The sequence below is a fragment of the Ambystoma mexicanum genome, chromosome 2p (genome assembly GCF_040938575.1).
Source record: "Ambystoma mexicanum isolate Mex_15411 chromosome 2p, UKY_AmexF1_1, whole genome shotgun sequence".
NCBI classification, from domain to species: domain Eukaryota; kingdom Metazoa; phylum Chordata; class Amphibia; order Caudata; family Ambystomatidae; genus Ambystoma; species Ambystoma mexicanum.
In genome coordinates this window covers 1,027,441,253-1,027,463,908 of record NC_090923.1, presented here as the reverse complement: position 1 = coordinate 1,027,463,908, position 22,656 = coordinate 1,027,441,253, and the positions used below count along the sequence as shown (strand labels likewise).

At 45.2% G+C, this 22,656-nt stretch overlaps 1 protein-coding gene and 1 non-coding gene across 6 annotated transcripts in view; both read left to right on the top strand.

Annotated features, from left to right (window-relative positions):
• PACS1 (phosphofurin acidic cluster sorting protein 1) overlaps positions 1 to 22,656 on the top strand; it is a 2,791,059-nt gene that overhangs the window by 691,819 nt on the left and 2,076,584 nt on the right. The window lies entirely within an intron of this gene.
• On the top strand, positions 3,342 to 3,503 carry LOC138568193 (U1 spliceosomal RNA). Its single transcript, XR_011302550.1, has one exon. It is a non-coding gene; the product is annotated as a U1 spliceosomal RNA (small nuclear RNA).

The window sequence follows — 22,656 nt, the reverse complement described above, 5'->3', positions numbered from 1 at the left end:
ACTTGAAGTTCAAGATTCCTGGTGGCGACATCCAACCTTTCTATGGCTTCGCTATTTGCCGCGTTCTCTCTGTCCGCCTCTTGGAGGCCTTTCTCCAAGATGTCGGTCCTCTCTCCCAGTTGGCGCATCTCCTGCTTCAGCTCTCCCACAGCTTCACTCAGGTCTGTGCGTAACAGTTGAAATTGCTCCTGAAAGGTTTTGGACAGGTTGGCCTGTAGGGAGTGTAGCTCTCCTAGGAACTCCTTCTTGGGCATATTTGCCAGGTCTTCCGTCTGTCCCTGAGCGCTGTCCCTGCTTGCTACTCCCCCCGGGAGTTCCGAGCCCTCCTTCAAGCTTGATGCCGACCACATGGTGCGTAATGTTGTGGATGGTTCTCCTGAAGGCTGAGCTTGCCTTCCCCTTTTGCCCTTGGGCTTTGTGGTCATGCCGAGATGCCTCCCGGTGTGCAACACAGATCTTCGCTTAGCCCTCCCGCAAGCCCTCAGCCGAAGTCCCACTCCGGCTCCGGGCTCCTTCGGCTTCCACACCACAACCTCGGGTTGCAGGGGGTCCACTTGTCCACTTCCCCGATGTCACAGGGGCGTCACTCCACCACTACTGGCCTTCCCCCTGCATCGGCTACCAGCAACTTGTAGGCTCTTCTCCCAGGGTGGAGGTCTCCAAGTCCTTCCTCCACCCCTAGGGTCGATGGAGGAAAGGTTCCCCGCACACCAGTAGCTCCAGCCGGGCCCTCCCTCCCTCCAGTTCCGTTCAGCAGGGCTCGCCGCTACTGGGCTCCGCCCCTAATTTCACCCGGCGGCCCGTTGCGGCCTCCGCGTTGCCGGCCGCCCACTCCTCAACCAGCCGTGCTCGGGGTGCCCCCCCTCTCCGCTCACACCCCGGACTCACAGTTTGGGGCTCCGCTGGCCGCCGGGATCGACCTCCCTGGAGCGTCCTCCCTCTCCGCGGCGCTCTTCTCTGCGCTGGCGGGCCGGGCCGAGGAGCGGGCAGAGCCCCCCCCCCGCGGGCCACCGCACGTCTCCTCGGGCTGCTTCCTGGGGGCGCCCTCTCCGGTGGGGGCCTCCAATCGCCCGCGCCCCGCGGCGCCGCCCCCCTCCGGCTCCCGCCGCAACACGCAGCCGGCCCGCAAGTCGCGTCAGCCGCGCCAGCCACTCCTCCTCCTGGACTCGGGGCCGCGTGCGTTGCAGCACTCCCCTTCGTGCCGCAGCTGCTTTGTTCCGCCGCCGCCGGCGCTCTTCCCGGACCTCCTGAGATTCGCGGGGGCTCGTGCAGCGCCCGCGATGGAGCGCTGGAGGGGTGGTGGGCGCCAACCCTATTTTCGGGTCCGAGGAGCGCCGTCGGCACAACTACTCAGTGCCGGCGGCCATCTTGGAATCTCTTTTTTTGCTTTTTTTTTAATGTGCCTGTGCGCAAAACTACTCTGTGCTCTATTCGGGACACATAAAAGAACAAGATGAATGAGAATTCTGAGTGCACACTCACTCTACTAGACTGCTATCAGCATCATCAGTCACAATATTTTTGGGGGGGAGACTTGGAAACATTGGCACAAAAGGAGCCGCTCTGTGCTGGATCACCATCCTTTCACCAGTAAACCCGATTCAATCACCATGGCCACCCTTACAAATCCCAGCCATGCTGTGATTGCCTGTGGACACATACATAATCGGATAAATAAACTTTCTCTGCATTTTTTATTTTTTATTGCAATTTCGCCACATTCATTTGGGTCAATTTTATTGCTTTTTTTACCACAAAAACCGGTGGCAGAATCCCTGCACCCTCCCTTTCTATATACCTTACCCAAAATTACCATCTATATTTTTTTTGTAAAAAAGCGTAAAAAAATGCGGCAAAAAAATGTTTTGGCGAAATTGCCATTCGGCAAAAGTGGCCAACAGCAAATAATCTACACGCTCAAGAACAACCTTTCAAAAAAATGCTCTCCAGAAATGTATAGAAAGGAAACTAAATCCAAATCCAAATCAATGGGAACCAAAGTTTTCGTTTGTTAGTGGATTGAGTTTGTTCAGAAAATGGATCGGAGTAGACTTTGAATAGTTGCTGCAGCTCTGGAGAGAATACGAGTGGAAGCTGAGAAACTTAACCTTTGCAGTGCCTTTTTTCCTCGTCTCGAGACAAAGAACAACAGCGGGAGCTCAGTTACGTTTACCTCTAAGCACAGTGCGGATTGATGAAAATGTCCATGAATTATACCAAGCACATTGGACATTATAGATGTGGCCAGTGGGGTATCAAAGCATGGCGAATACCACATGTACAGCACAATATGTTACCCTAGTAGTGCCCCAATAACACACTGCAACCTGCAAATGGGCCTCTGTGGACCACCTGCCAAGGTTTCTGAAAGTTGCTTATGATCTTGATCTGTGATCTATGATATGATATGATCTGATATGATAGGTTATTTATAAAGCGCTTAATACCCATGCAGCAGTGATCCCAATCATAAGTGAAACAGGCAAGCCCAACAGGTATAACTTATTTTCACTCTTTTGGTAGCGCAGTCTGAGGGCAGCCTATACCCTTCAGGAGAGGTGTGAGCTGATACAGTTGCAACACAAAAAACAATAGTACTATGTTCCCAAAATACCTTAGTTCTTGTCTTTCTGATCTCAGCATAGCCAGGCTTTTCAGCATCAGACCAGAAGCATGGGTGCCTTTGCACTGGGCTGGGGTCAAGTCGGAGAGCAGCAGCGATGGGCCCCAATGATGCAGTTCTGTTTGGCAGTGGTGCTGATTTGTCGGTAGAAAACGCTGGGAACAGTAGGCCGTGCCAAGTGGATGGCACTGGAAGACTCAGTGACCTCTGGGCCCTGACGAGGGAATACTTGCCTTTAGCGCTGTGCAGGCTCGGCTGACACAACACTACATATGGTTACAGCAAAGATGCCAAAGCTTCAGCATTGTCATTGAGCAGAACTTTGAGATTCAGGGGTGGTGGAGCGTCGAGGTCCAGGATGATTATGATGGTGTCAATGGGGCCAGCGCTGAGCAGCTATGCTCAGGAGGGCCATATGTCCGTGTGGGGCCGACAGGCCAGTGGGCAGACTGCAACAGGCCTGCTCGAGCCATCCTGCCATTTATACAAATCTTGGGCCGAGCAGCGTCTGATGGGAGAAAGGAACTGTGCTACAATCTGCTCTTCTGCTGGGCTGTGCCTGCTGGAGCTTCCCCCTACATGCGGGACAGGCAGCTCTGCAGACGCTCAGAGCGTCTGAGGATTGGGGGGTTGGGGCTGGGTCAGGGCCTGCCTTCTCAACCTCGCTTAACGGGGCATCCCAGAACTGACCCAACCCGTGCCCTCTTGCATGCAACTCATACTTAGCTGGCAGGGGAGAATGTGATCTCAAGGGCAGATCTCCCAGGGTGAGGCTTACCCATTGCACATCGGATTTGCTGACCCCTGCTATGTTCCCAAATGCGGGTTATACGACTGCATTATTACTGGTAGTGGGGGACTGCGTTCGCGCTCTCCCCCCGATTTATTGGTGAAAGAAAAGGTAAAGTGTGCACTCGGCCTGCTAAGTTGCATCTTTTAGATTGTGCTTACATTGCGTTTCTTCACTTAGGTTCACCTTTGGGTGATCGCTTTTCCACATTTTATCTGTTGAATTGAATTATGCTTCTTTCATCACCACAGAAGTAATCTGTATTAGAGATAAGCTGCCATATGTATTGGGCACACTGCACATGCTCAGGCAGCATCAATTATGCTTTGTACAGGACAATGCTGGCCTAAATTGGGAACAGCCGCCAGCATAGACATGTTGCTACAGAGGCATATTTTGGGTACAACCAGCATGACAATGTGTTACATCAGTGACAGTGCTGTCTTACACTGTGGACACATTGATCAATAAAATGTGTTGTGTTGTAAAATGTTCTTTTCTGCTGTTGGTAACATGGAATTTTCATGTTCCCCTTTAGAACTGATTGTAAACTTATGGCTTTTTGGTTACCTTTTCTGCTGTAAAATGCACCATTTCAACCCCATATTTGAAAAAAAATTCCTGGGGTGGGGGGGGGGTTGGACACCCCAAACCCTCCCTAGAACCTTGTAGCTCACTCATTACGCTTGGTCGCCCCCACTATTTCAGAAAAATATTAACACATAGACACTGAAAGAAATCACAAGCAACTAACCTTTGATCACTGCCCATGACACCAAAAGCTATCCTTGGGACTGCATGGCTATCACTGCCTGTGATGCTATTGTGTCAGAGGTCACACAATATCGCTTTTTAATATACTGCTTTGGGTGAGGTTGTTGACTTTTGGCTCGCCGGCCCACTGGGTGACAAAAAGTTAATGCTTCGGCCCCACATTCAAAAAGGTTGGACAAGTCTGACATAAAGCAACACAGGCAGAATGGAGAAGCAACCAAGCAGGGACTGGTAGCACGCAAACAGTATAAGTAGTGTAGCAATCATGAAGGAGCAGTTGCAGGATCCATCCCTCCTTTTCTATAATAATAAAGAAAGGATGCAACCAGCCAACAACAGATGTCAAAGTATGATCATGTTCCACTGCCGCATTGATCTGATCCGAGTGTTCAGTAGTGTAGGTTATGCTCTGCAAGGAATCCCTCAAGACTTTTGTCTGCCACAGATCTCCACCTGACTTGTCTTTACTCCCTAACACTGTGGCTCTTGCAAGTTCCGGAAAGTAAAAGCTCGCCATGCCATATTGCTATACTGTACATCCTCCAAGGGCAGAAAACTCCCTCCCTCCAAGTCTCGAGATTCAGAGCCCACTCGCTATGGTGCTGATTTGAAGGCAAATATGGTGGGAAAATGCAAGAGGGGCGACAAATACGTAAAAGATTTCCGCTTGCATCAAGGTGACTGGAAAGAGAAGAGGCACCAGAAGTGTCAAAAGATTGTTACTCCCATTCTTCAGGACAGATAATGTCCCAATCCATCCTCAAACCGGTGCAGCGGAAAAAATACATGAAACACATGACACTTTAATTAAGGCCCCAGTGACCAATCCATATCATAACCTTACACCCACTGACTCGATTCCGACTTTCCTGGGAAATCAGCCGGCCTATTTACAAGGCACGCTTCATTTCTACCAGTGTACGAGTAATAACATTGCGGGGGACTAAAACACTGCACACACCAAACGTATTGCAAATGATGCAGGTCTTGGGTATGTGAAGCACGCTCCTTCCATGTTGCTCTTGCTGCTTGAACACTGCAATTGATGGACAGGGCAGGTGTAGCGCTGGTAATCGTGCATTAAACCGTTCCAAAGCAAGGTGCCATTAACTCTGCAGTACACCGCCGTGTGAGGTGCATTAACAGATCTCAAAGGCAGGAGGTACTTAAGGGGTTTGGGAATTAAGTGCGTACCAAATAATGTATTTAGAATTAATTATTAGTGCCTCAGGTCGTCTCAAGGAAAGCTTACAGTATCTGTTGCCAGTCGCTAGTTGACTCGGGGCGTGCGCAAGGCAATTAGAGCTTCAAAATGAGCGCCACAATACTTTAGATTGCATGTTATGTTGTACAATCACAGAATGCTGTGTTGGGGTATACAATTCGAACACATGTTAAAAGGGAGACGCAACGGCAGTGTGGAAAGAGCAAACGGCCGGCGTATGGATACAGAGAAGCACACTCGTCCATTTCAGCCAAGGATAACATCAGCCGCTGCACTCGCGCCACGCCACAAGAACACCCGTTACTGCACCCATGCTTGCCAAGTCATTGAACGTATGAGGAATAATAATAAGTTATTTTTTTTTTTGACAACTTTATTTAAAGATTTATCAAAAGAAATATATATCATTCCAAAACAACAATTATGATAACAAGAAAACGACAAATAAAAAGAAAAAAGCATTATACAAGTTGATACAAATAGTACAGAATAAATAAGAAAAACCTATCAATTATCTCTACTAATCGCAACAAACCTAATTTGAAATGATAACTAGCCAAAAATCTGAGGAAAACAAGAGAAAAAAAAACACACACAAACACACAACCACACAACACAAGACAAACACAATAAAAAGAACACAATAGTAAATTAACCACTCTTAAACAAAAACCATCGCCCATCAGCACTTAGTTCACACATAGAGTTCATTAAAAGCCTCCCACTGTTCCTTATAAAATTCTTCTTTATGAATAATAATAAGTTCTGATCTCGGCAAGTCATCCTCTTCATGTACGTCACGTACCTCACGTTACAGCACGTCGTCTCTCACTGAGTAGGTCCTTTTCTCCAACATTTCGGTTGAGAAGTCCCGTGCAATGAGATATGAATCCAAACGAATACAAGTTCCAACGGCATTCGCATTTGATCAAGTTATAATTTTAAGCGGATGAAAACTATGAAAACAGTTAATAAAGTAAATGAACAAAACAAACAAAATGATGTCAACAGTAGCAAATCACACTCCAAAGGGCTCATCTTTTCTTCTTTCCATGAAATCCATTTCTCTGTGTGCTTGAATCTTCCATAGGTTCAACATCCAGATCAGGGAGGAAGGCTTCTGCATTACGAAAGTCAGTGAAGGAATGGGTTTGTCCATTTAAAACCACTCTCCACACTGCTGGGTAGAGCTTATAGTATTTCAAATGTTTACTTCTAGCTTTATCCTTGGCCACATTAAACGCTCTCCTTTTCTCCACAGCATCCTTACTAAGGTCTCCAAAGATCATAATTTTGTTACCTACGCAGTTTAAGTCTTTCAGCCCACGGGCTCTTCTGAAGATTAATTTGTGCACTGGAAATCGCAAAAATGTAACAATAAAGTGTCTTGGTCTCTGTCCAAAGCAGGTTTGGGCCCCAAGGATCTGTTGGCCCTCTCAATTTCCAGTGGGGTTCTTGGATCCAATTTAAGCATCTTGAATAAAGCATTTTCCAAAAACTCTGCAGGGCATCCTTGTTCAATGTTTTCTGGAAATCCCACTATGCTCACATTATTTCTACGTGAGAAATGTTCTTGTTCAGAACATTTCAAATTCAGTTTCTCTGTTAGCATTTGCAACTCTTATCTGCTCAGCCATCCTCCTTGAATCCTCATCCACTACAGTTAAATGGGTCTCTACAGAGGTAACCTTGGAAGTAAGTTCACCATATTTCTCTTCTGAAGCAAACAGTTTTGCCTTGATTTCAGCAATACCAGCAGTCATTATGGTCAGCATGCCCAAAACTTTATCGTCTCTGCTCTCACCATCCATGTTGTCACCTTCCCCCTTCTGCCTCTTGGATGGTTGCAGTTTCTCTGGTGTTTTCTCAGCCATTTTTAAAGAGAGATAAGCACAGGGCTCTCAGCCCTCAAGCTGCCATTCCCTGGAGCTGCAGGTTCTAGAATCCCTGATCGGTTTCTAACAGTAGAATTGTTGCACATAAGATCCTTGTTCAGATTCTGGAGGCAATTTAGCAAGGGGAGTAGATCAGCTTCTTAGATGTCCAGGGCGCATACTTCCACATTACAATTTTAAAGGCTCACCTGAAGTATATTTGTTTTGCCATCATTCTTGATTATCGGTTCAGTTGTCTTCCCTTTTGGCCAGTATATGGGTCCTTTCAATAGTGCCAGCATACCATCATAAGGTGGGACTCTACCTGTACTCTTACCAGGATGATTGATTGATTTGGGTCAATTCACATATTAAGCCCTCTTAGATTCCAAAAAGTGCAGCACTCTGGAAGACATAGTGTTTTCCATCAATCGGCCCAAATCTGAGCTTTTGCGGTTTTAGGACACTATCTGGGCCACTCTGGACTAAACAAGAGGGAAGCTTATACGTTTATAGTACAAAAAAAAAGATCTTCAGTCCAAGTGCTTCCTAAAGTATCTCCTCTCTTGCAGTACCTGATTTCCAGTCATCACTGCTCACTCTTGGTCACTCTTGGTTACTGTGGCAGTATTAATAGTCTGGGGGAATGTCTGGAATTGAAAATTATATGTACTCGCCTATGTGACGATTCGCAAGATGTCATTTCTCACCGGGGGAGCCCTTTCCCATGAGGCTAGGGAGGTGCAGCTGCTACCCAATAGTCCCCCTCGGTGTGGTTTAAATGGGGCAGACCTCATGGGGAAGGACTCCCCCTCTGGCGACAAGGATGATCACCTAGGGTACAGTCTGTTTGACCCATGTCACTCCCCAAATTCCTTAGCCCCCCCTTCTATACTGAGCCATTTCATCGAGTCTAAGCCCATGTAGAACGAAACATACTGAGACGAGGAACACAGCAACCATGAAGAGTAACCAACTCTTAAGTACTGCCATGAGGTGACTCACCGGAGGCCTTAGGAATGCCAAAGAGACTTTTGCAGGTATTGACGATATGCCGGGGCGGAGTCCCAAAGAAAAAGGAAAGAGAAGAGACTAAAGACTGTGTCCTATTGCAGGGAAGCTGGGAGCCTGCTGGAGCCCGGGGAGTTGCGAACTCTGGGTGAGGGCTGGAAGAAAAGCTGTGCAGGGGACACCGGCGGCAGGCTGCGGGAGTCCATTGTGGGTCTGAGGAAGGCTAAAGGGAAGAAGCACTGGCATGATTGCAGCAGGGTGGACCATCTCGTCCCAGAGCGAAGCCAAGACTGTAAGGAACGGAGTGCCGCGAAGTTGTACCAGGACTGCCAAAGGGGACGAGAAGAACAGAGGAAGCGCTGACAAGGAACCCCATCCCAGGAAGGACCGGTGATGTGCCGCATCCCACAAGCAGCTAGAGAGAGGCTCTGTAGACCCGGGGGATGCAGAGAGAGAGAGAGAGAGAGAGAGAGAGAGAGAGAGAGAGAGAGAGACGTAATGTTCCTCACACCAATGGCAGCCATAGGGCTATTGGGGAACAGAACTGTGTAGGTCCAAGTGCATTTCAAAGTGCAGTTTGGCAGTGGCGGTTGGCACGATACTATGTTGGAGCAACGTTTAGACGTTTCACTTTCCTGTATTGGACCTGGCCACTTCTTAAATTTCCATAAAAACTAGCTCCCGGCACGGATCCAAGTGCACTTCAAAGTGCAGTTTGTCTGGTGGCAGAGGGCGGTCCGTATTTTTGATTAACAATGGATGCTTGCAAATCCTTAAAGATACCAACTACAAAGTACTGTATGTGGGAAACAGCCATACAATGACAGAAGAGGAAAACGAGGCTGTAAGTCCAAGGCAAAAATGAATAACCTTCTCTCCATCAATTGCATTACCACACTCCCCTGCCCCCATTATTAAGGAAGTTAAAGATCAGGGTAAAATAACAGCATTCATGAAACAGCTTCAATTGAATAGCTCGGCTTGCAATGATGAAATCATGAAGCGCTGGCTGTAGACCGTGGTGAAGGCTTTTCTTTGGCCCCTACAGCTACATCTCTGCTGCCCCTATTGACAATAATTCCTTGTTGAATTTGTGTTTGAGTTTACAAAGAGAGTCACTGGGACAAATGCCTGCAAACATACTGCACTCAGGAATTGATCCACCAGGTAATTTTATTGGGGGTGCTAAATCGCCTAATCTATCAGCTACACCCAACTAGGTGCAAATTGTCAAAAGCGCGTACGCATCTGCCTATGATGGGTCAGAAATGAGAGGCGGACACAAAGTTGCAACACTAGACTTTTTTATTGAAAGAAAGGTGGTTGAAAAAAGGACTTTCTGTCCCTATCCTAAATCATGCAAACTGTCCTTGTGTCCAAAACGTATCTGACCCTCACACTAAAAGTGAACAAGTAAAGGTATAAGGCAAGTGTCCCTTTGTTTTGTTTAACAAACATTGTGCAAAAACCAAACGTGAAAATTCAACAAACAATCCTTGAATCCAGAAAGTAGTTCCCTTCCCCTGGATTGTCTCAGGTAGAGCAGCGCAAGTGTAAACTACACTTTCTATCTATAATACTCCTCCGATGTGCATTGTTGACTTTGGTATTTGGAACAACCCAACACCTTCTTCAGGATGAAAAGTGCCTTTTGAGAAATAACAAGTGTCTCATTGTGCAGACAGTGTGTCTGGTGGTACTGGTGTGTTTTACTTCTGCTTTCCTTGTGCTGCTGAGCAAGCTCTGCTTCCGATACTTTAAAGGCTTGCTAAACGCTGTTTGGAACTTTCAGTGTACTAAATTCTGTCAGTTTGCAGTCTGCCTTCCATTCCTATTGTCAGGTTGGCTGGATGAAAGAAGGTGGAGGAAACACATTTACTCACAACACCGGCACGATGTACCGACAGCGTGTCTGGTGCTCGCTGCTCGCCTCGTTTCGCCCATAAATATTCTACATTTAGCCCAGTTGCTGCACGGGTTATAGCTGCAGGATACTGAGTAAGTGCAGTTTACAAAATATATCTGCTGATTACTGAAACCCATTGGGGAAGTGACTGTGGGCTGTCTTTGAGCTTCCCTTTCTTGTGTTCCAGATTAACTTTGTGAAGCCTCTGTGGCGGGTGAAATCTAATCCATTCTTTGGCTGCCTCCGCCCCTGAATCGTTGGAGTTTTGTTTGGAGTGGCTGTGGAAGTGACTTTGGGCCGTGGCCTTGGAGCCCCCCTCCCACCCTCTGACCTTCTGCCGCTTAAACTACCTAGGGGCCAAGAGTTGGAATTAGTTCCGGTCGGCTCCTTTTGTTACTAGTGTGGAGGCGGACTAACTGGGTTGCAACTGTGGGCTATGTCCTTTGAGCTCCCCGTTTTGGGATAGACTCTCAAAACAAGACCTTCGGATATTAACTACTCTAACTACTCTAGTGTTGCAAACTTGGTATGCTGCACTGAATTGGAACGTACCGGTTCAGTCTTCTTATCCCTTTAGACTGATCTAAACTGTGTGGAGCCACACACCAAAATTCACGCTGCTCACATGCTGATATCTTTGGTTTTTATGTTATGTTTTCTGATAAGGGTATCTCGTTTTAGCTCGTTTGAGTCTACAGTCTATGGGCCTCATTACATGGTAGGCAGTAAGGGTTTACCGGTACCGGTATTTTACCGGTACCGGTAAATCCTTACCGCCTTACTACGAGGTCCCTTTGCGGGTTGGGGAATTTAACGCATGCTTTTTGCAGGCGTTAAAATCCAACCCGCAAAGGGACCAGGGAGCTAATTACGGTACCGCAATTTGCGCTACCGTGATTAGCGCCTTCCCCATTCCCATTATGCCTTATGGGGCAAAAATGGGAATGGGGAAGGGCAATGGAGGAAGGAGGAATTACCGCCTTCCCAACCTTGGAATAGGGCGGTAATTCCCCTTTCCTCCAAAGCGGTACCGGTAAATTACCGGCATGAACCATGGCGCTAATAGCGCGATGGTTTACCGCCTACCGTGTAATGAGGCCCTATGTGTTTTTAATTTAGGTGGACAACCATTTTCTGAATTTTTGGACTATTTGCCTGAGAAGGATGATTTTTTTAAACCTTTATTATAATTGTTTTAATCGATTTAACCTGCACGAGGCACTTTCAACTGTAAGAATATATAGGGTCCAGCTAATATCCCATGACTGAGTGCCCTCCTGTTATAAATTATTGTACTGTCCAGCTTATATTGGCATTTTGCACTTTGCTGTTCGCATACATTAGGCTGATGTATCTGCTCTTATTTGCTTAAAGAATCTATTTTGCAGAGAACTTTGTTATTATACATAGTTCTGTTTTTTTTAAACTTGCATTTTTCCACATTTGTACTCAAATTTATCCTAGTGGACGTATTTGCTCTGTAAACTCTCAGAATACACCATTGCACAGTGCACTTTAATATATTACATATGTCCCTGCCTTTAGCTTTTTCTGCGTAAGAATGTATTTTGCATCATGCAGTTTGCTAGAAATATGCAGCAGTGCCCTGTTTACATCTGCATTTTTATACATTGGAATCCTAAAACATCCTAGTGGGTCTCTTCTTGAGTTGGTTTAAGGAATACAATTCTGCACAACACACTTTATCATATATTATATAGCATTATCCTGGTGTACATCTCTTTTATGCATCTTGAGACTTGAATGTTTTAGTGGAGCACTTTTATCCTGTATTGTGCTTGTGTGGATAATACTTTTGTGAACTAGATTTTAGAACACTTGGAATATCTGTTAAGACTTCCAGACATAAGGGGGAATTACGGACTGATTTTATATATCAGTATCCCTGTGACCTAAGCCAATCCGGTGGCTGACCTTACCTCAACGATACTTTCTTCTCTATCTGAATTACTAGGAAACACGACTATTTATCATACGGGCATTCTGTCTAGTGGATTCTGCTCTAGCCTTTCCTGACTCCTAAGAGGTTCTTTCTTGTATCTCTCATTGTTTGGGCTCTTTTGACTTACTGGAGTGTGCTGAATTGAATTGTGTTAGAGCCAATATGACTCGTAAAGATCTTAGGAGCCAATTAATCTCAGAGGAGGTAAGTGCTGCAATAAATTGACAAATAACTCCTTAAATGTGGAATATAAGGACATAACTCTGGTGTTAACTTCAGACACCACTTCTCCCTTGGTAGAGGGTTTATTGTAAGGAGACGCAGCCCTGTATTGAGATTAGGGTCCCACGACAGACAGACAGGATAGCTGTAGCCCAAATATATAATCATGAGACTCCAGGTGCCTCCATGAACATAGAGTCTAAGGTTGGTAGGTTGCCGGTGGGGGCATTGGTGAATGGAAGCATTTGGAATGAGAAGGGTGCTATCTCGATTGAGGTCCAAGAGGATAGGATAGTGGCAGCTTTGACCCACTATTTGGAGGATGCAGGACCTATTTATATAGCTGCACCCATGATTGGAGGAGACAAGGAGGCTGACGACTCCACTAAATAGACTGTGGAGCAAGTGTCTTTGCCCACACAGGTTGAAAATATGTTAGTCAAGTAGATATACAGGTTAGAGAGCACCAGGAATGGGACGGGAATAGTAGTATTCAGCAGGCTTAAGAACGGGAATAAGGAATGGGAGTTTAGCTGTAACTCAACTAATGGGTACAATGTCACTGAGGTATCCTAAAAGCTAATTCCCCCTAAAAATCTGAAACAACTTTTAAGTAACGAACCACTGTTGGAGCTCGGCAGAGATTGCTCTAGGTGGAGAGACAATGCGTTTAAAACACCAGTAACTAACAACCTGGAGGGTCCAGGGGGGAAATTATACCGAAAGCAGACTAAGACCTCATTAGGGGCCCCTATAGCAGGTACCAACATTTCAAACTATTTTGGGGAAATAAAACTGCCACAAGTACTGAAATAAAACCTGCTGTACCGGTTAAAGCGACAGCCAGATTGGTTCATTCATTGATGGACAAAGTGGCAAGGAAGCTGGAAGTGAATGAATCGATGGACAATGAAATTAATGACTTGATCATTGGCAGTTGTACAGAAAAACTTGATCCATTCAGTCAATCTAACAGTGTGGTACAGCAGACATGTGATGCCTCCCATATAGAATCACTGTCTGAACTCACCACTTTTATAGATGAATACACAAATAAACAAAATTAACTTGGAGAGAGATGACTTGCCGGAAGCCCCGAAAGAGCAAGTGGATGATGCGTCAATACATCATATGCTAAGAGAAGCGGATGATCGAATCCGGCGTACCCAGCCCGCGGTATCAGCATTGAATATGGTCCTTGGCTCTTTCGTAAATTTATACGAAAACATATAGGCAGAGGTTAGATCTCATACTGAACTGCTGACCGAAATCTATAGCAGACTGGAGGGATTGGAAAGACTGTATGGGCTAGTACTGCAATTGGGACAAGCCGGATGCCCCCCCATGACTTCAATCCACTCTACATGCAACCAAAATCTGGATTAGCCAAGACGTGCGGGTTGGGTGGGATAACATGGGGTGGACACTCACATGATCCCCGAAGATGCTGCAAGAGGGGAAGTGATGGGCCAGGATATATCTCGAGCTGGATTGATAACACAGACAAGCAAGCCTGAGATAGCCCCTGATATCCCTTTTGTTGATCTGACTCAGCAGGAGCACCTAGACTTTCACCTAGACTTTCAAATGGATAATCCCCATATAAGTAAGGGGTGCCCTATTACTGGTTTAATTATAGAAGCTACCCCAAGTAAAGTGAAAACCTCTGTAACTAAAAGAAAGACTCAGCAAGTTAGGAAATCGAAAAATTAAAAGGATATAAAAAAGTGAAACTTCTTGACAAGAAATGACTTGCGTAACCTTACAATTCCTGAAACCCTCCCGACAAACAGGCAAGGGGGTTGGGAGTAATATGGGAAGTGTGCCTAAAGTACAAGCATTTAGTGCAGGGGTTGAAAAGGGAGTGCAGATGGATTTAGGGCACACCTTTGCTAACGAGCATCCTGTGGACGTAGACCCGCTTGTCCTGCGAGTGAATATTGGTGTCGATAAAGGCCCCTGCCTCCCAAGGGAGGATACTGGTATCCAGAATGACATCTTGGCCTTACCTGCCATAATGATTAAGGCTCCGGTGAGGGTAGATCTAACCTGAGTTGTAGAGGAAATAAGAGGGGAGACCTTGGACAAGGTGCCAGTCATGGGAACTACCGTTAATGGGGAGGAAAGAATTCAAATAAACACTACAATTAATAATTGGAAATGAACAGATTCAGCCACATCCCTGATCGGTCCGGCTGCACCGACGGAACAGCTGGCTCCGGAAATAAAAAGTCCAACTTTAATTAATATAGCATCAGCTAGGCGACTATTTGAAAATGTCCAATCTCGTATAAGTCAACTGACTGAGGCGATCCCTAGAAAGACCATTCCGGTCTTTATACAGATTCCAACCTGCAACCAACATTTTTGGCCCCCAATTATGTTGGGAAACTAGGGGTCAAAGAAGACCCCACTAAGTCAGGCAGCTCTGAAGAAAGAAGACCATTAGGCTCGAGAGACCTAGGGATAGGTAGTATTCTTAGGGTGGCAAAGGGAATTGATTCACAAGATCTAGCTATGTATGAATCACAGGGGAATGCTGAGGGTTATCCTACGAAATCGTACGGCGAAAAAGGGACAATCAAAGGTAGTACAAATTTTCTCTGAAATGCCTACCTTGGCTCTCCTATCCACATGTGATTTGGATAGGATACAATTCCTGGAGAGAAATCGATGGGACACGAGTAATATATCCTTCAACTCTCGGGTGGTACTAAACTTAGTGATGGGAGAAAAAGAGGCCCTAAGTGAGCTTGGATTTGAACTTGAGGCTGTGAAGGTGGAACAGAAGCCCATTGAAGGGTATAAGGGCGCTAACTACAACAAGAATCTGAAGGTGGTCTTTTGCCCGGAAAGGAATAGAATGGAACCAGGGAGGCAGTCCCCAAGGGGATAATAATATAGAGAGATTCAAGATTGGACCCAAATTACATCAGCCCTCTGGAAATGATGATGTTATGCGGAGTGCAGACTTAACTGTTTTACTAGTGGATATAGTCAACCTGAAGTTTATCTCATGGAATACGAGAGGAAATATACATCTGTTCACAAATTCGGACACTGCCTCGATGTTGAAAGAAAACAACTGTATCTTCTTGCAAGAGACACAGCTTCTATCAAATCAATCTGTAGATGGATTTGAGATATTCTCACAATTGGCAAAGCAGAGTAAGGGAGGCAGACCTTCGCCTGGCTTAATAATTTCACTTAAGACTACTTTGGGTCTAACCGCTGTTGCAGTCACAAGTCTCCCGTTAGGGATACTTGCAGTTAAAGTATCTTCCATAGGGGGCCCAGTGAACATTCTCTTGATTAATATATATTGGCATACGGGGAAAGCTCGATTAATATAATAACTTCATTAGTTCAGGACAGGCAATGTTCCTTGCTGTATGGGAAAGTGATTGTAGCTGGCGATTTTAACTCAGAATGCCGTATCCCCTTTGATGAGGATTATTTAGATTTGGGGAATGTGATGCCAAGTGGATCTGAGAGGGTCCAGAAATTTCAGTGCGGTAAACTGTGGAATCTCCCTTGAATCTGTGGGATTGGTGTTTTGTTTAAATGGAGTTGGACCCAGTTATCCCAGCCACACCTACGTGCCATGGGGGGGGGGGAATTTTTCGCTATAGATTATATATTTGCAGATGAAGCACTTGCAAAACTTACTTCTGGGGTTACAATTACCTCAAATACATGGAGTGACCACAGCACTAAAGTAGAATTCGTCCTTCCCGTGAATAGGACCTACATAGGAGGTGGCACTAACCTTAAAACTCTGGGACAAGGCAAAGGAATAAGATGGACCTCTAGTAATATCGAAGTCTTAAACAGCGAACTGATGGAAACTAGAGGTCTTTAATGCCCCAAAACTTGATTCCTTCTTGAGCGATGTATTTAGTAGGGCTTCCCATAAACTAAGATTCGGTGGGCCTCCAAAAAAACAGACGTGCCTATGACCAGAATGTTGGTAGGGAAAAATCTCTAATGCTCCGGACTCCAAGATTGATACGCAATTCTAATTGCGATCAATCAGAGAAAATTAGCAGAACCAAAAGCGTTAAGCAGAAATATATGAATTATTGCTGTTTTATTAAAGCAATAATGATGCAAAAAGATGCGTAGAAGATGCTGGGTATATTGGTTAAGAGAAGTGAAGGCATTTTGGGTATTGATTAATCAATAAGACATTCCAGTCATGGTGGGGTAGTTGAATGGGGTCTCAGAGGTACAAGGGGTTTCCTTTTTTTCTGACCTGTATGGGATCATAGGGATGGCCGTCATTGAAATTATAGTAGGGTCAGTGGGGCGATGGAAAGATGGGGCCCTGATATTGAGTACGCTGAAGTACTGGAATTAATTAAAACATCGAAGACATCACATGCGGCAGGCCCGGACAGATTAACTAATAAGACACTAAAGGCAAATCCTGCCGCTTGGGCCCAGATACTCACAATGCTATTTGGAAGCATTATAAAAAGTGGAATTACACCATGTAACTGGCAAACGGCCAATGTAGTTACTATTTTTAAGCGGGGCAACCGCAAACAAGCGAGGAATTACAGACCAATATCACTAATAGACACAGACTGTAAACTGTTTGCGTCATTTCTGTTATCGCATATAAACAAATGGATGGCTAGCTCCCATCTATTAAACAAGCGCCAGACCGGCTTTAGAGTATGGCACTCGACAAACCTAAATAGGCTGGTAATGAGAGCCCTCCAAGATTCAGCCTGGGTAAAATTTGGAGGCGAACTATATGTGGCCTCCATCGATTTATCAACAGCCTTTGATAGCGTAATTTGGTCACGTCTCTGGGCTAGACTTGCAAAATGGGGAGTCGCCGAAGGATTGCTGCTTTTAATAATGGCCATGTACGAGAACTCAGGAATCCGAGTGCGTCCTAAACTTAGAAGGAAATCTCTCACGACAAATTGAATCTCATGTAGGATTGAGACAGGGATGCTCGCTGGCTCCCTGTCTTTTCAATCTTTACATGTCAGATGTCGGCGAGTTCTTGGAGGCAGTGGGTCTCGTGACTCCAAAGTTGGTGGACCTGAGGATATCATGGATGGCTTATCCCGATGATTTCCTCCTCCTGGATTGCACTAGGGTGGGCCTGCAGCAGCTAATTAATAAATTCACAGGCTTTGCGACAATAAATGGGCTAAAGATTAACCCCAGGAAGACTCTAATTTTGGTTGTTTCGAAAGGGAAGAGAAAGAAAAAGTTTGGTTGGACCCTGGGGGTGGGGGAGGGGGCGCCTGTCTACGGAAATCACATCCAGGATTTGATATCTAGGCTTCCAGATAACGGCACACCCGTCGAGATCTGGGCTCTGTACCTTTTTGAAACAGAAGGCTTTACCGCTGCTAACCCAATTGCTTAATTTAGACGTAAATTCGTCCGATTCTCAGTGAAACCCGCAGTGTCTTTTTATGACAGGAAAATAGTCCCAAAATGTATATATGGGATGGAATTGCACTACCTTCAACTGCAGAATTTTTGGGAAACAATTGAGGGTATGATCTGGAGGAAAACACTAAAACTGCCCAACAATATCCCCATGGCCGCTATCCGCTACGAACTGGGTTTATTAACCCTGAAAGTGAGGTCTCAATGGCAAATGTTTGTCCCATTCCGTATCCTTTTAGACCCCATTTGTGAAACCTTATATGAAGACCTAGGCAAGTTGGGGCCTATATTGGGAGGGTCTATGCCGAATAAATAGCTGTCCTCATTCAGAAACATCTGTGACCATATCTTGGGTGAATTAGATAGAGACAGGGAGACGTTGGTGACTAACCCAGAGAGATTGAAAAAATTGTTGTATGAAAGGGACTGGATTAATACGATAGATAAGTTCCACTCCTAACCATCTCTTTTTGACTTAAAAATGTGAACACAAAAAACAGGGTATGACCTCCTTTATTATGACAGTTTCCTAATCGATACTACCGATCTCTCTTTAGATTGAGATGGAATATTCTCCCAACAAGAGAGGTAATGAGGAGAAGGAAGTTAGTGGACGACAAGAATGTCCTCCGCCGATTCTGTCATAAAATAGGGGAAATGGAAACTAGCAAACATCTGCTGATTTCATGGCTAGAATTAAAGACGAAAAATTACATTTCTTGAGAAATTTGCTAAATAGAGTATCGGGGTGATGACTACTATATTTGGTCTAGTTGTATATCAATTGAAAATACTATCTTTGGACCTAGATACTGATCCCTCTTTGGCAATGGAGAACTCTTTGAGTTATACAGGTCTTTAATCAATGGCTTACTGTTACTGGTGCTGGAGGGATGAAATTAGGTCTGTATCCCCTTTCTCAGAACTATCACATGCTGGGGTAAGTGAGCCACCAGCAGAAAGCTGAGTATTGCTACTATTGGAGGGACTATATTAGGTGCCTTTATTTTAGGTATATATATTTCTGATGTTTGTTAATCTGCTTAGAATCACATGCTGTGCATAGGTCCGACATCCAGTGGTCACTGCGGAGTATTGCATTTTGTTTTTCGTAGTCGAAAAAGGGGACGTCGACAAGGCGTGTCTGTAACACTATCCCTATAGTGACGTGCGTCGTACCCACAATCCCTCACGCGTCGAGGTCCCTCAGATTGTTTTTTTGCGCCCAGCTTCTGGTCGCCTTACGCGGAGCTCCTAGAGAGACATTGCAAAATACTTACTACGGACCTCCAGGACTATGTGGAGCTTATACAAAAGAAAGGCACTTTATCTTGTAAATCATGTAATGATGAATGTATTTTAGGTACTCTTTCTTGTAAAATATGTAATGATGATTGTATTCTAGTTATTCTTTTGTGAAGTATATCGTTGTATTCTATTGTAAAGATTTCTTATGTAAACCATATACACATTTTTAAAAAAATTGTCTCTTTTATAGAACAACTTTTTAAGGATGGCAAAAAGTCTTTTCGATAAATGATTCCTCAAAAGTAGTATACATGTCTCTCTCTCACACAACTCTTTCCTAAGGATAACAAAAAGTATCTCTTCCAAATAATAATTCTTCAAGAATGGCAGAAATGTCTCTTCACACAATACTTTCTTCAGGAGGGTTTCCTGGTGTACTCCCCTGCCAGGAAACCTTGTAGGTTTTGCAGACCCCCTGGTATATTCTCTTGCCAGGTGCCTTTGCTCTCAAAGGTTCTTTGCCTGATGTGCTTCTCTCACCATGGCTTCTTACATTGTTCTTTCTTAAATCTTAAATGGATTACCTAGTATGCTCCCCTGCCAGGAATCCCCTTCTGGGCTTTACAGATCCCCCTGGTATACTCCTGTGCCATGCATCTTCTTCCCAATGCTCAACGGCTGATGTGCTTCTCTCACCAGGACTTTTTTACAATGCTCTCTTTTTGTATAACAGTTGTACTCTTTCGCTGTTTATACTCCATTTACTTTAGGCACTACTTATTCCAACTTCCCCCATATTGACATGTATATGAAGACTTGTTCTGTTAACTTCTTCACTGACTTTCATTTGCTTATGGCAATGCTTGTTCCAACTTTCCCCAAATTGACATCTCAAATATCGAGATTTTGCCCTTCAACTTCTTCATTAATGTTAATATGCTGCTGATAGTTTGAAACGGGGGGCACCTGATAGTTTTTCATGAAATTTTACTGTGGTGTAAATTCATTGCAAAATATTCTTTTTAAATTGATTTTAGTTGATTACACCATCTATTAGTTGTTTCACTATTTCAGTATTGTGTGAGTGAAATATCTGTGGGGCAACCCTTACCGCTGACAACTGGACTTTTGCCTCGATAGTGTGCCAGTCCGCTTTCTATTTCCTGACGCTGCGCGCTGCCTCCAGGCATTATTTAGCTTGAGCCATGGAGCAGATGCGTACTGTCGACGCGCCTTGAGAGCGCAAAAGGCAAGTGCGTCTGGGTGTGTCCGGGACTAGACCGGGTCCTGGGCCTTTCTTTGGCCTTTTTGATCTCGCTGCCAGCCCTCTAAAAGCATGTAAGAAAAAGGCCTCTATGCTTTATTCTCGGGCAAAACTCCTAAGCCTGGCACTTAATGACACTGTGCTTTATGAGGATGTCATCTCTGGGGTGGCTAAAGGGAACACTTTTAGACCTAGCACCCCTCTGGGAGGGGCTTTAGGGGGGGAGGGTGCTAGGTGCTATCTCTAACTCATTGACCTGCCTGTTGGTTAATGCAAGATCAGCTGCTGCACATAGGTTTGACTTGCACACTGTTTTGAAAGATTCCATGCCGGACTTCATGTACATTATAGAGACCTGGTTCTCTGAAAGTTCAGGCCGGATCTTTGTGAACATTTGCCATCTTCCTATGCTGCAGTTCATTTGGACAGACCCCCTCCTAACAGAAGGGGTGGCTTGGCCATAATTTACTGAGACATGTTGCAATGCTTGCTTAGCCCTTTGACACAGTCGCTCCCCTGTGAAGTGTTGTGGTTGAGAGTGCAGGTTAATGCTAATGTAGCTGTTCACTTCTTATTAGTATATCGGCCACCCTCTACTAAGCATGCAGACTTTGCTATTCATTGTTACCAGTTTGTGGAAAATTTGAATTTGCTATACTCCAACCTGGTGGTCCTGGGGGATTTTAACTTCCGTCCTAGTGATCCCTTAGATCTCTGTGCTAAGAATTTGGTGACGTGTATGTCAGACCTTGCCCTGGATTTATGTAACCATCTCCCCATCCATAAGAGTGGTAATTTACTCAACCTCATCTTTGCTGAGACGGGAAGGATTGTTCGCGGCACTCCTGTGCCGGTAATTTGGTCTTACCATTTTCTGGTCCCTTTTCTGGCACAGGTACCTTCATGTCACTCTAAACTCTCACAGGATTCACCTCCATAGACAGTGGCACAAAGTGGATCAGGTGGGCATGGCAGAGGCACTTTGTGAGGAACACCGGCTCTCTAGAGAGACTGGTGTCGATCCTTTTTCTTCCCTATTAAATGCCTTGGAAAGGGTTGCCGATAAAGTAGCCCCAAGCCACCTCCATTTTAGGAGAATTAAACCCTCTGAGGGGTGGTATACGTCTTAGTTGAGATCCCAGAGGCAAATTTGTAGACACCTGGAGAGAAAATGGCGCTTGATACGATGCTGATGCACATAATCTCTATAAGGAAGCTGTCCTCGGCTACCATCTGATTTGCTTCGCTAAAGCTACGTTCTATGGTACTAGGATTACGGAGGCACCTTGTGCCTCTAGAGAACTGTTCCGAGTTGCTACGGAGCTGTCAGTTGTCCCAACTAGGACTAAGATTAAGCAGATGCTCAGCAGAGATGCAATGAGATCAGTATTTTTTTCAAGAAAAGATTGTTGACATCTGTAAGGCTATTGCCATTCGTCAAAATGGGGAAATAGTGTTAGTAGCTATGGAGGAAAATGGAGATGTCTCCATACCTCCTGTAAAGTACTTTGAACTTAATCCTATTAGGATGAAATTATAAGTAAGGCCCTGTTGAGCCTTAAATCAGCCTCCCTGTTAGATGCAGTCCCCCTGCACGTTTTGAAAGCCTTCCCTCCCTGAGTTATTGGTATGCTGACTGAGGCAGTCCAATGTTTATTTTTCAAGGGGTGGGGTTCTACCTGCTCTGAAACATGCTGTGGTCCTGCCCCTTCTAAAGAAAAATAATCTGGATCCCAAGGTGTCGGCAAACTACAGACCCATCTCTCTGCTTCCCGGGATGGTGAAGCTCCTGTAGGCAGCGATTAATTACTGTGCAAGTCTCTTCTTTTCTAGAAGAGAATGACTCCCTGCATCCATTTCAATCAGGATTCCGTCCCAAGATGGTGACGGAGCATGTGATGACCTCCCTGCTGGATGATCTTGCATTGCTTCAGGTCTGCGGAGACAGCCCTTATCCTCCTTGATCTCTCTGTGGTATCTTTGACACAGTGGATCACGAGATCTTATTATATAGACTTGAGCAGCCAGGCATAACTGGCCCTATTTTGGCTTGGTTTCGATCCTTTCTGACTGGCCGGATTCAAACGGTCTAGTTTCAGACCTGCCATTCCTCTCGGTGATGCTACTGCATGGAGTCCCTCATGAATCTGCCCTCTGCCCCCTGCTTTTTAACCTGTATGTACAGCTATTGGCGGGTCTTATCACTGCATTGGAGTTCTTTTTTACTTCAATGCGGATGATACTCTGCTTATATTTTGCCTGGACTCTTTACAGGCTGCCCAGCCTGAGAAGCTGCGAGACTGCCTAGAAAAAGTGGGAAATTGGATGGCAGCCAATT